The following is an 11996-nucleotide window of genomic DNA, read 5'->3' as shown; positions in this document are numbered from 1 at the left end:
GTGAAAGTTGTTTTGAATTTAATGAATCTGCTAACTTCTGACATTTTTTACCGAATCCAGAAAAACAGGCGAAGGGTTACAAAAATAGCTCTAGTTACAGATTGGTAGACCCGATTTGAAATCCGACTTGTTGCCTGAAAAGCTGAAGATTAGGGGTAGATTTTATATAGAAAACATTGTTTTCTGTAAAATGTTGGGAAAGGGGTCAAAACGGCAGTTTTTGTGAAAGTTGTTTTGAATTTAATGAATCTGCTAACTTCTGACATTTTTTTCCGAAGCCAGAAAAACAGGAGAAGGGTTACAAAAATAGCTCTAGTTACACATTGGTAGACCCGATTTGAAATCCGACTTGTTGCTTGAAAAGCTGAAGATTAGGGGTAGATTTTATATAGAAAACATTGTTTTCTGTAAAATGTTGGGAAAGGGGTCAAAACGGCAGTTTTTGTGAAAGTTGTTTTGAATTTAATGAATCTGCTAACTTCTGACATTTTTTACCGAAGCCAGAAAAACAGGCGAAGGGTTACAAAAATAGCTCTAGTTACAGATTGGTAGACCCGATTTGAAATCCGACTTGTTGCTTGAAAAGCTGAAGATTAGGGGTAGATTTTATATAGAAAACATTGTTTTCTGTAAAATGGTGGGAAAGGGGTCAAAACGGCAGTTTTTGTGAAAGTTGTTTTGAATTTAATGAATCTGCTAACTTCTGACATTTTTTACCGAGGCCAGAAAAACAGGCGAAGGGTTACAAAAATAGCTCTAGTTACAGTTTGGTAGACCCGATTTGAAATCCGACTTGTTGCTTGAAAAGCTGAAGATTAGGGGTAGATTTTATATAGAGTGTAAAATGTTGGGAAAGGGGTCAAAACGGCAGTTTTTGTGAAAGTTGTTTTGAATTTAAAGAATCTGCTAACTTCTGACATTTTTTACCGAAGCCAGAAAAACAGGCGAAGGGTTACAAAAATAGCTCTAGTTACAGATTGGTAGACCCGATTTGAAATCTGACTTGTTGCTTGAAAAGCTGAAGATTAGGGGTAGATTTTATATAGAAAACATTGTTTTCTGTAAAATGTTGGGAAAGGGGTCAAAACGGCAGTTTTTGTGAAAGTTGTTTTGAATTTAATGAATCTGCTAACTTCTGACATTTTTTACCGAAGCCAGAAAAACAGGCGAAGGGTTACAAAAATAGCTCTAGTTACAGATTGGTAGACCCGATTTGAAATCTGACTTGTTGCTTGAAAAGCTGAAGATTAGGGGTAGATTTTATATAGAAAACATTGTTTTCTGTAAAATGTTGGGAAAGGGGTCAAAACGGCAGTTTTTGTGAAAGTTGTTTTGAATTTAATGAATCTGCTAACTTCTGACATTTTTTACCGAATCCAGAAAAACAGGCGAAGGGTTACAAAAATAGCTCTAGTTACAGATTGGTAGACCCGATTTGAAATCCGACTTGTTGCCTGAAAAGCTGAAGATTAGGGGTAGATTTTATATAGAAAACATTGTTTTCTGTAAAATGTTGGGAAAGGGGTCAAAACGGCAGTTTTTGTGAAAGTTGTTTTGAATTTAATGAATCTGCTAACTTCTGACATTTTTTTCCGAAGCCAGAAAAACAGGAGAAGGGTTACAAAAATAGCTCTAGTTACACATTGGTAGACCCGATTTGAAATCCGACTTGTTGCTTGAAAAGCTGAAGATTAGGGGTAGATTTTATATAGAAAACATTGTTTTCTGTAAAATGTTGGGAAAGGGGTCAAAACGGCAGTTTTTGTGAAAGTTGTTTTGAATTTAATGAATCTGCTAACTTCTGACATTTTTTACCGAAGCCAGAAAAACAGGCGAAGGGTTACAAAAATAGCTCTAGTTACAGATTGGTAGACCCGATTTGAAATCCGACTTGTTGCTTGAAAAGCTGAAGATTAGGGGTAGATTTTATATAGAAAACATTGTTTTCTGTAAAATGGTGGGAAAGGGGTCAAAACGGCAGTTTTTGTGAAAGTTGTTTTGAATTTAATGAATCTGCTAACTTCTGACATTTTTTACCGAGGCCAGAAAAACAGGCGAAGGGTTACAAAAATAGCTCTAGTTACAGTTTGGTAGACCCGATTTGAAATCCGACTTGTTGCTTGAAAAGCTGAAGATTAGGGGTAGATTTTATATAGAGTGTAAAATGTTGGGAAAGGGGTCAAAACGGCAGTTTTTGTGAAAGTTGTTTTGAATTTAAAGAATCTGCTAACTTCTGACATTTTTTACCGAAGCCAGAAAAACAGGCGAAGGGTTACAAAAATAGCTCTAGTTACAGTTTGGTAGACCCGATTTGAAATCCGACTTGTTGCTTGAAAAGCTGAAGATTAGGGGTAGATTTTATATAGAAAACATTGTTTTCTGTAAAATGTTGGGAAAGGGGTCAAAACGGCAGTTTTTGTGAAAGTTGTTTTGAATTTAATGAATCTGCTAACTTCTGACATTTTTTACCGAAGCCAGAAAAACAGGAGAAGGGTTACAAAAATAGCTCTAGTTACACATTGGTAGACCCGATTTGAAATCCGACTTGTTGCTTGAAAAGCTGAAGATTAGGGGTAGATTTTATATAGAAAACATTGTTTTCTGTAAAGTGTTGGGAAAGGGGTCAAAACGGCAGTTTTTGTGAAAGTTGTTTTGAATTTAATGAATCTGCTAACTTCTGACATTTTTTACCGAAGCCAGAAAAACAGGCGAAGGGTTACAAAAATAGCTCTAGTTACAGATTGGTAGACCCGATTTGAAATCCGACTTGTTGCTTGAAAAGCTGAAGATTAGGGGTAGATTTTATATAGAAAACATTGTTTTCTGTAAAATGTTGGGAAAGGGGTCAAAACGGCAGTTTTTGTGAAAGTTGTTTTGAATTTAATGAATCTGCTAACTTCTGACATTTTTTACCGAAGCCAGAAAAACAGGCGAAGGGTTACAAAAATAGCTCTAGTTACAGATTGGTAGACCCGATTTGAAATCCGACTTGTTGCTTGAAAAGCTGAAGATTAGGGGTAGATTTTATATAGAAAACATTGTTTTCTGTAAAATGTTGGGAAAGGGGTCAAAACGGCAGTTTTTGTGAAAGTTGTTTTGAATTTAATGAATCTGCTAACTTCTGACATTTTTTACCGAGGCCAGAAAAACAGGCGAAGGGTTACAAAAATAGCTCTAGTTACAGTTTGGTAGACCCGATTTGAAATCCGACTTGTTTCTTTAAAAGCTGAAGATTAGGGGTAGATTTTATATAGAGTGTAAAATGTTGGGAAAGGGGTCAAAACGGCAGTTTTTGTGAAAGTTGTTTTGAATTTAAAGAATCTGCTAACTTCTGACATTTTTTACCGAAGCCAGAAAAACAGGCGAAGGGTTACAAAAATAGCTCTAGTTACAGTTTGGTAGACCCGATTTGAAATCCGACTTGTTGCTTGAAAAGCTGAAGATTAGGGGTAGATTTTATATAGAAAACATTGTTTTCTGTAAAATGTTGGGAAAGGGGTCAAAACGGCAGTTTTTGAGAAAGTTGTTTTGAATTTAATGAATCTGCTAACTTCTGACATTTTTTACCGAAGCCAGAAAAACAGGAGAAGGGTTACAAAAATAGCTCTAGTTACACATTGGTAGACCCGATTTGAAATCCGACTTGTTGCTTGAAAAGCTGAAGATTAGGGGTAGATTTTATATAGAAAACATTGTTTTCTGTAAAATGTTGGGAAAGGGGTCAAAACGGCAGTTTTTTTGAAAGTTGTTTTGAATTTAATGAATCTGCTAACTTCTGACATTTTTTACCGAGGCCAGAAAAACAGGCGAAGGGTTACAAAAATAGCTCTAGTTACAGTTTGGTAGACCCGATTTGAAATCCGACTTGTTGCTTGAAAAGCTGAAGATTAGGGGTAGATTTTATATAGAGTGTAAAATGTTGGGAAAGGGGTCAAAACGGCAGTTTTTGTGAAAGTTGTTTTGAATTTAATGAATCTGCTGACTTCTGACATTTTTTTCCGAAGCCAGAAAAACAGGAGAAGGGTTACAAAAATAGCTCTAGTTACACATTGGTAGACCTGATTTGAAATCCGACTTGTTGCTTGAAAAGCTGAAGATTAGGGGTAGATTTTATATAGAAAACATTGTTTTCTGTAAAATGTTGGGAAAGGGGTCAAAACGGCAGTTTTTGTGAAAGTTGTTTTGAATTTAATGAATCTGCTAACTTCTGACATTTTTTACCGAAGCCAGAAAAACAGGCGAAGGGTTACAAAAATAGCTCTAGTTACAGATTGGTAGACCCGATTTGAAATCTGACTTGTTGCTTGAAAAGCTGAAGATTAGGGGTAGATTTTATATAGAAAACATTGTTTTCTGTAAAATGTTGGGAAAGGGGTCAAAACGGCAGTTTTTGTGAAAGTTGTTTTGAATTTAATGAATCTGCTAACTTCTGACATTTTTTACCGAATCCAGAAAAACAGGCGAAGGGTTACAAAAATAGCTCTAGTTACAGATTGGTAGACCCGATTTGAAATCCGACTTGTTGCCTGAAAAGCTGAAGATTAGGGGTAGATTTTATATAGAAAACATTGTTTTCTGTAAAATGTTGGGAAAGGGGTCAAAACGGCAGTTTTTGTGAAAGTTGTTTTGAATTTAATGAATCTGCTAACTTCTGACATTTTTTTCCGAAGCCAGAAAAACAGGAGAAGGGTTACAAAAATAGCTCTAGTTACACATTGGTAGACCCGATTTGAAATCCGACTTGTTGCTTGAAAAGCTGAAGATTAGGGGTAGATTTTATATAGAAAACATTGTTTTCTGTAAAATGTTGGGAAAGGGGTCAAAACGGCAGTTTTTGTGAAAGTTGTTTTGAATTTAATGAATCTGCTAACTTCTGACATTTTTTACCGAAGCCAGAAAAACAGGCGAAGGGTTACAAAAATAGCTCTAGTTACAGATTGGTAGACCCGATTTGAAATCCGACTTGTTGCTTGAAAAGCTGAAGATTAGGGGTAGATTTTATATAGAAAACATTGTTTTCTGTAAAATGGTGGGAAAGGGGTCAAAACGGCAGTTTTTGTGAAAGTTGTTTTGAATTTAATGAATCTGCTAACTTCTGACATTTTTTACCGAGGCCAGAAAAACAGGCGAAGGGTTACAAAAATAGCTCTAGTTACAGTTTGGTAGACCCGATTTGAAATCCGACTTGTTGCTTGAAAAGCTGAAGATTAGGGGTAGATTTTATATAGAGTGTAAAATGTTGGGAAAGGGGTCAAAACGGCAGTTTTTGTGAAAGTTGTTTTGAATTTAAAGAATCTGCTAACTTCTGACATTTTTTACCGAAGCCAGAAAAACAGGCGAAGGGTTACAAAAATAGCTCTAGTTACAGTTTTGTAGACCCGATTTGAAATCCGACTTGTTGCTTGAAAAGCTGAAGATTAGGGGTAGATTTTATATAGAAAACATTGTTTTCTGTAAAATGTTGGGAAAGGGGTCAAAACGGCAGTTTTTGTGAAAGTTGTTTTGAATTTAATGAATCTGCTAACTTCTGACATTTTTTAACGAAGCCAGAAAAACAAGCGAAGGGTTACAAAAATAGCTCTAGTTACAGATTACTAGACCCGATTTGAAATCCGACTTGTTGCTTGAAAAGCAAAAGATTAGGGGTAGATTTTATATAGAAAACATTGTTTTCTGTAAAATGTTGGGAAAGGGGTCAAAACGGAAGTTTTAGTGAAAGTTGTTTTGAATTTAATGAATCTGCTAACTTCTGACATTTTTTAACGAAGCCAGAAAAACAGGCGAAGGGTTACAAAAATAGCTCTAGTTACAGATTGGTAGACCCGATTTGAAATCCGACTTGTTGCTTGAAAAGCTGAAGAGTAGGGGTAGATTTTATATAGAAAACACTGTTTTCTGTAAAATGTTGGGAAAGGGGTCAAAACGGCAGTTTTTGTGAAAGTTGTTTTGAATTTAATGAATCTGCTAACTTCTGACATTTTTTACCGAAGCCAGAAAAACAGGCGAAGGGTTACAAAATTAGCTCTAGTTACAGATTGGTAGACCCGATTTGAAATCCGACTTGTTGCTTGAAAAGCTGAAGATTAGGGGTAGATTTTATATAGAAAACATTGTTTTCTGTAAAATGTTGGGAAAGGGGTCAAAACGGCAGTTTTTGTGAAAGTTGTTTTGAATTTAATGAATCTGCTAACTTCTGACATTTTTTACCGAAGCCAGAAAAACAGGCGAAGGGTTACAAAAATAGCTCTAGTTACAGATTGGTAGACCCGATTTGAAATCCGACTTGTTGCTTGAAAAGCTGAAGATTAGGGGTAGATTTTATATAGAAAACATTGTTTTCTGTAAAATGTTGGGAAAGGGGTCAAAACGGCAGTTTTTGTGAAAGTTGTTTTGAATTTAATGAATCTGCTAACTTCTGACATTTTTTACCGAAGCCAGAAAAACAGGCGAAGGGTTACAAAAATAGCTCTAGTTACAGATTGGTAGACCCGATTTGAAATCCGACTTGTTGCTTGAAAAGCTGAAGATTAGGGGTAGATTTTATATAGAAAACATTGTTTTCTGTAAAATGTTGGGAAAGGGGTCAAAACGGCAGTTTTTGTGAAAGTTGTTTTGAATTTAATGAATCTGCTAACTTCTGACATTTTTTACCGAAGCCAGAAAAACAGGCGAAGGGTTACAAAAATAGCTCTAGTTACAGATTGGTAGACCCGATTTGAAATCCGACTTGTTGCTTGAAAAGCTGAAGATTAGGGGTAGATTTTATATAGAAAACATTGTTTTCTGTAAAATGTTGGGAAAGGGGTCAAAACGGCAGTTTTTGTGAAAGTTGTTTTGAATTTAATGAATCTGCTAACTTCTGACATTTTTTACCGAGGCCAGAAAAACAGGCGAAGGGTTACAAAAATAGCTCTAGTTACAGTTTGGTAGACCCGATTTGAAATCCGACTTGTTGCTTGAAAAGCTGAAGATTAGGGGTAGATTTTATATAGAGTGTAAAATGTTGGGAAAGGGGTCAAAACGGCAGTTTTTGTGAAAGTTGTTTTGAATTTAAAGAATCTGCTAACTTCTGACATTTTTTACCGAAGCCAGAAAAACAGGCGAAGGGTTACAAAAATAGCTCTAGTTACAGTTTTGTAGACCCGATTTGAAATCCGACTTGTTGCTTGAAAAGCTGAAGATTAGGGGTAGATTTTATATAGAAAACATTGTTTTCTGTAAAATGTTGGGAAAGGGGTCAAAACGGCAGTTTTTGTGAAAGTTGTTTTGAATTTAATGAATCTGCTAACTTCTGACATTTTTTAACGAAGCCAGAAAAACAAGCGAAGGGTTACAAAAATAGCTCTAGTTACAGATTACTAGACCCGATTTGAAATCCGACTTGTTGCTTGAAAAGCAAAAGATTAGGGGTAGATTTTATATAGAAAACATTGTTTTCTGTAAAATGTTGGGAAAGGGGTCAAAACGGAAGTTTTTGTGAAAGTTGTTTTGAATTTAATGAATCTGCTAACTTCTGACATTTTTTAACGAAGCCAGAAAAACAGGCGAAGGGTTACAAAAATAGCTCTAGTTACAGATTGGTAGACCCGATTTGAAATCCGACTTGTTGCTTGAAAAGCTGAAGAGTAGGGGTAGATTTTATATAGAAAACACTGTTTTCTGTAAAATGTTGGGAAAGGGGTCAAAACGGCAGTTTTTGTGAAAGTTGTTTTGAATTTAATGAATCTGCTAACTTCTGACATTTTTTACCGAAGCCAGAAAAACAGGCGAAGGGTTACAAAAATAGCTCTAGTTACAGATTGGTAGACCCGATTTGAAATCCGACTTGTTGCTTGAAAAGCTGAAGATTAGGGGTAGATTTTATATAGAAAACATTGTTTTCTGTAAAATGTTGGGAAAGGGGTCAAAACGGCAGTTTTTGTGAAAGTTGTTTTGAATTTAATGAATCTGCTAATTTCTGACATTTTTTTCCGAAGCCAGAAAGACAAGCGAAGGGTTACAAAAATAGCTCTAGTTACACATTGGTAGACCCGATTTGAAATCCGACTTGTTGCTTGAAAAGCTGAAGATTAGGGGTAGATTTTATATAGAAAACATTGTTTTCTGTAAAATGTTGGGAAAGGGGTCAAAACGGCAGTTTTTGTGAAAGTTGTTTTGAATTTAATGAATCTGCTAACTTCTGACATTTTTTACCGAAGCCAGAAAAACAGGCGAAGGGTTACAAAAATAGCTCTAGTTACAGATTGGTAGACCCGATTTGAAATCCGACTTGTTGCTTGAAAAGCTGAAGATTAGGGGTAGATTTTATATAGAAAACATTGTTTTCTGTAAAATGTTGGGAAAGGGGTCAAAACGGCAGTTTTTGTGAAAGTTGTTTTGAATTTAATGAATCTGCTAACTTCTGACATTTTTTACCGAAGCCAGAAAAACAGGCGAAGGGTTACAAAAATAGCTCTAGTTACAGTTTGGTAGACCCGATTTGAAATCCGACTTGTTGCTTGAAAAGCTGAAGATTAGGGGTAGATTTTATATAGAAAACATTGTTTTCTGTAAAATGTTGGGAAAGGGGTCAAAACGGCAGTTTTTGTGAAAGTTGTTTTGAATTTAATGAATCTGCTAACTTCTGACATTTTTTACCGAAGCCAGAAAAACAGGCGAAGGGTTACAAAAATAGCTCTAGTTACAGTTTGGTAGACCCGATTTGAAATCCGACTTGTTGCTTGAAAAGCTGAAGATTAGGGGTAGATTTTATATAGAAAACATTGTTTTCTGTAAAATGTTGGGAAAGGGGTCAAAACGGCAGTTTTTGTGAAAGTTGTTTTGAATTTAATGAATCTGCTAACTTCTGACATTTTTTAACCGAAGCCAGAAAAACAAGCGAAGGGTTACAAAAATAGCTCTAGTTACAGATTGGTAGACCCGATTTGAAATCCGACTTGTTGCTTGAAAAGCAAAAGATTAGGGGTAGATTTTATATAGAAAACATTGTTTTCTGTAAAATGTTGGGAAAGGGGTCAAAACGGAAGTTTTTGTGAAAGTTGTTTTGAATTTAATGAATCTGCTAACTTCTGACATTTTTTACCGAAGCCAGAAAAACAGGCGAAGGGTTACAAAAATAGCTCTAGTTACAGATTGGTAGACCCGATTTGAAATCCGACTTGTTGCTTGAAAAGCTGAAGAGTAGGGGTAGATTTTATATAGAAAACATTGTTTTCTGTAAAATGTTGGGAAAGGGGTCAAAACGGCAGTTTTTGTGAAAGTTGTTTTGAATTTAATGAATCTGCTAACTTCTGACATTTTTTACCGAAGCCAGAAAAACAGGCGAAGGGTTACAAAAATAGCTCTAGTTACAGATTGGTAGACCCGATTTGAAATCCGACTTGTTGCTTGAAAAGCTGAAGATTAGGGGTAGATTTTATATAGAAAACATTGTTTTCTGTAAAATGTTGGGAAAGGGGTCAAAACGGCAGTTTTTGTGAAAGTTGTTTTGAATTTAATGAATCTGCTAACTTCTGACATTTTTTTCCGAAGCCAGAAAAACAGGCGAAGGGTTACAAAAATAGCTCTAGTTACACATTGGTAGACCCGATTTGAAATCCGACTTGTTGCTTGAAAAGCTGAAGATTAGGGGTAGATTTTATATAGAAAACATTGTTTTCTGTAAAATGTTGGGAAAGGGGTCAAAACGGCAGTTTTTGTGAAAGTTGTTTTGAATTTAATGAATCTGCTAACTTCTGACATTTTTTACCGAAGCCAGAAAAACAGGCTAAGGGTTACAAAAATAGCTCTAGTTACAGATTGGTAGACCCGATTTGAAATCCGACTTGTTGCTTGAAAAGCTGAAGATTAGGGGTAGATTTTATATAGAAAACATTGTTTTCTGTAAAATGTTGGGAAAGGGGTCAAAACGGCAGTTTTTGTGAAAGTTGTTTTGAATTTAATGAATCTGCTAACTTCTGACATTTTTTACCGAGGCCAGAAAAACAGGCGAAGGGTTACAAAAATAGCTCTAGTTACAGTTTGGTAGACCCGATTTGAAATCCGACTTGTTGCTTGAAAAGCTGAAGATTAGGGGTAGATTTTATATAGAGTGTAAAATGTTGGGAAAGGGGTCAAAACGGCAGTTTTTGTGAAAGTTGTTTTGAATTTAAAGAATCTGCTAACTTCTGACATTTTTTACCGAAGCCAGAAAAACAGGCGAAGGGTTACAAAAATAGCTCTAGTTACAGTTTTGTAGACCCGATTTGAAATCCGACTTGTTGCTTGAAAAGCTGAAGATTAGGGGTAGATTTTATATAGAAAACATTGTTTTCTGTAAAATGTTGGGAAAGGGGTCAAAACGGCAGTTTTTGTGAAAGTTGTTTTGAATTTAATGAATCTGCTAACTTCTGACATTTTTTAACGAAGCCAGAAAAACAAGCGAAGGGTTACAAAAATAGCTCTAGTTACAGATTACTAGACCCGATTTGAAATCCGACTTGTTGCTTGAAAAGCAAAAGATTAGGGGTAGATTTTATATAGAAAACATTGTTTTCTGTAAAATGTTGGGAAAGGGGTCAAAACGGAAGTTTTTGTGAAAGTTGTTTTGAATTTAATGAATCTGCTAACTTCTGACATTTTTTAACGAAGCCAGAAAAACAGGCGAAGGGTTACAAAAATAGCTCTAGTTACAGATTGGTAGACCCGATTTGAAATCCGACTTGTTGCTTGAAAAGCTGAAGATTAGGGGTAGATTTTATATAGAAAACATTGTTTTCTGTAAAATGTTGGGAAAGGGGTCAAAACGGCAGTTTTTGTGAAAGTTGTTTTGAATTTAATGAATCTGCTAATTTCTGACATTTTTTTCCGAAGCCAGAAAGACAAGCGAAGGGTTACAAAAATAGCTCTAGTTACAGATTGGTAGACCCGATTTGAAATCCGACTTGTTGCTTGAAAAGCTGAAGACTAGGGGTAGATTTTATATAGAAAACACTGTTTTCTGTAAAATGTTGGGAAAGGGGTCAAAACGGCAGTTTTTGTGAAAGTTGTTTTGAATTCAATGAATCTGCTAACTTCTGACATTTTTTACCGAAGCCAGAAAAACAGGCGAAGGGTTACAAAAATAGCTCTAGTTACAGATTGGTAGACCCGATTTGAAATCCGACTTGTTGCTTGAAAAGCTGAAGATTAGGGGTAGATTTTATATAGAAAACATTGTTTTCTGTAAAATGTTGGGAAAGGGGTCAAAACGGCAGTTTTTGTGAAAGTTGTTTTGAATTTAATGAATCTGCTAATTTCTGACATTTTTTTCCGAAGCCAGAAAGACAAGCGAAGGGTTACAAAAATAGCTCTAGTTACAGATTGGTAGACCCGATTTGAAATCCGACTTGTTGCTTGAAAAGCTGAAGACTAGGGGTAGATTATATATAGAAAACATTGTTTTCTGTAAAATGTTGGGAAAGGGGTCAAAACGGCAGTTTTTGTGAAAGTTGTTTTGAATTTAATGAATCTGCTAACTTCTGACATTTTTTACCGAAGCCAGAAAAACAGGCGAAGGGTTACAAAAATAGATCTAGTTACAGTTTGGTAGACCCGATTTGAAATCCGACTTGTTGCTTGAAAAGCTGAAGAGTAGGGGTAGATTTTATATAGAAAACATTGTTTTCTGTAAAATGTTGGGAAAGGGGTCAAAACGGCAGTTTTTGTGAAAGTTGTTTTGAATTTAATGAATCTGCTAACTTCTGACATTTTTAACCGAAGCCAGAAAAACAAGCGAAGGGTTACAAAAATAGCTCTAGTTACAGATTGGTAGACCCGATTTGAAATCCGACTTGTTGCTTGAAAAGCAAAAGATTAGGGGTAGATTTTATATAGAAAACATTGTTTTCTGTAAAATGTTGGGAAAGGGGTCAAAACGGCAGTTTTTGTGAAAGTTGTTTTGAATTTAATGAATCTGCTAACTTCTGACATTTTTTACCGAAGCCAGAAAAACAGGCGAAGGGTTACAAAAATAGCTC

Source organism: Salvelinus fontinalis, chromosome 28 (assembly GCF_029448725.1).
Source record: "Salvelinus fontinalis isolate EN_2023a chromosome 28, ASM2944872v1, whole genome shotgun sequence".
NCBI classification, from domain to species: Eukaryota; Metazoa; Chordata; class Actinopteri; order Salmoniformes; family Salmonidae; genus Salvelinus; species Salvelinus fontinalis.
Note: the sequence above shows the minus strand (reverse complement) of the source record.